Raw genomic sequence first — 2461 nt, 5'->3', positions numbered from 1 at the left:
TGGTTTGGTAACAAAGATGTGTCAGTGTAGGTTCATCAGTTGTAATAAATGTGCCACTCTGATGGGGGATGTTGATGCTGTAATGGAAAAGACTGCTTATGTGTCAAGGCAGGGGTTATACAGAAAATTTCTGTAACTTCTGCTCAATTTTGCTGTAAACCTAAAACTACTCTAAAGATAAAATCAATTTTTAAAAAGCGGGCTGGGTAAGGTGGCTCATGTCTGCAATCCCAGCACTTTGGGAAGCCAGGCAAAAGGAATGCATCAGTCCACCTGTTGCAGTCCTAGTTACTCAGGAGGCTGGGGCAGGAGGATTTCTTAAATCCAGGAGTTTGAGGTTACAGTGAGCTATGATCACACCACTGACTCCAGCCTGGGCAACAGAACAAAATCCTCTCTCTAAAAATAATAATGAAAACTAATGATTTTTTAAAGGGAGATATTCTTGCTTAAATAATGGACTTAAAATAATTTGTTTATGTTTACATTATTTAGAGGATTCTATTTCAAGCTTTATCCATAGAGTAATTAGGATTTTCTCAAAAATCTGTATTTTCTAATTATTGTAGTTAATAAAAAATAGAGAAATACTGGCATCATGAGAAATATACAAATCTATGACACCACCAACCACCTATTAACCAAGGTTATTCTATTCTTAACTGAATCAACCTATACCTCTGCTATTTGGCAGATCGGTAGAAAGAGATGATACCCAAAAAGGCTTATTTTATACACTATGTAAATTCAAGTGTATAAAATATATTGATGCCACAAATAAAATTAAAAAGTGTACATTAAATAAGACTTCCTCACTTTCCATTTGGCATGTCACTTAAAATTCTGGTATCTCCATGGAACACTCCACTAGGTATTACTGATATTGTAAAAACAAAACATACCCAAAGTCTGGATTCCGCAGAGGTGTCCCTGATGCCAAGATACGCATTTTTGACCTGGGACAGAAGAAAGCAAAAATGGATGAGTTTCCACTCTGAGGCCACATGGTGTCAGATGAATATGAGTAGTTCTTCTCCGAAGCCCTGGAGGATGCCCACATTTGGGCCAACTGATACATGATAAAAACTTGCAGCAAAATTGGCTTTCATATCCAAGTGTGGTTCCACCCCTTCCAAATCATGCAGAACAGTAAGATGTTGTCCTGTGCTAGAGCTGACAGGCTCCAGATGGGTATGGAAGATGCCTCTGGAAAGCCTCAGGGCACTGTGGCCAGGGTTCACATGAGCCAATTCACATGTCCATTCACTCCAAACTGCAGAACAAGGAGCATGTGACTGAGGCCTTATACAGGGCCAAGTTCAAGTTGCCTCACCAGCAGATGATTCACATCTCAAAGAAGTAGGGCTTTACCAAGTTCAAGTCAGATGAATTTGAAGGCATGGTGGCTGAGAAGCAGCTCATCCCAGATGGCTGTAGGGTCAAATGTAATTGTGGGTTTTGCCATTAAAAGTAATTTCTTTTGCACCGCCCTAATACATCTTCAACTGTGGCCTCCTGGACCAGTGGCAGATGCTACATTCATGAGACTTTCCACTGTGCCCCCTCCTCTTTCTGCCCACCAATAAATCCTACTTCCTATAAATAAATAGTAAGACTTAAATTTAAGCAAATACGGATCTACCATTTAATAGCCTCATGAAGCTGGGCTTGTGATTTCTTTAAATCTAAAAGTCTCCAGACTTTTAGATAAGGGTGAACTAACACCTATCCCATAAATGTCCTATGCTAGTGTTTTATGCTAGAATGCCTGGGATAAAAGAAAAGCCAAAACCCTATTATACATGTTAATATTGAGCCCAAAGGTAAATCGACAGCAGAAACAGAATCAAGCAAAGCAGCTGGGATAGATAACTGTGAAGAATTTCAGAAAGAGTAAGCAGGAACTTTACTCTTAAGCCTTGGCTGGAAAAAGAAGTATTCCCATTACTCTTACAGAGTTGGCTTTATACAATGAGTAGCATATTAGTAAGAAAAATGCCTATGGGTGTTAGGAATATGTATAAGTCTATTAATTTCAGAACTAACACTTTCTGAATTCTTCAAGGTGAAATCAGTTTTTATTCTTCCTGGCATTGATCCGTCTCCACAACTCACTCTAAAAAAAATCAATGGCAGTTTCTCGCTGGGCTCTGTTTGGAAGGAACTGGAAGCAAGTCAAACAGCTTTGGAGTTTATTTTTGTTAAAGGGTGGGCACAATAGAGGATGTACTCGACATCTGCAGCATCTGTGATGAATTATTCATTCCCGATTATTCTGAGCAGACAGACTTGTTTGCAGCAATATGTCACACATATTACAAAAGTTAGAATGCAAACGAAAGGGGGTCAATCTTATTTTTAGAACCATAAAAATCTCTTAATGTTTAGAAATATTGTCTTTGATGTTAATGATAAGAAATCTTTTAAATCAATTTTTGGCTTCTAATAATACCTTACTCTT

The 2461-nt window shown here is 38.3% G+C and overlaps 1 pseudogene; it reads left to right on the top strand.

The window, feature by feature from the left end:
- The first annotated feature begins 887 nt into the window (after positions 1-887).
- Positions 888-1545, top strand: LOC101132199 (large ribosomal subunit protein uL16-like; annotated as a pseudogene).
- The last annotated feature ends 916 nt before the right edge of the window (positions 1546-2461 follow it).

Source organism: Gorilla gorilla, chromosome 5 (assembly GCF_029281585.2).
Source record: "Gorilla gorilla gorilla isolate KB3781 chromosome 5, NHGRI_mGorGor1-v2.1_pri, whole genome shotgun sequence".
NCBI lineage: Eukaryota > Metazoa > Chordata > Mammalia > Primates > Hominidae > Gorilla > Gorilla gorilla.
The sequence above is the reverse complement of the archived record's forward strand: the minus strand, read 5'-3'. Positions and strand labels throughout refer to the sequence as shown.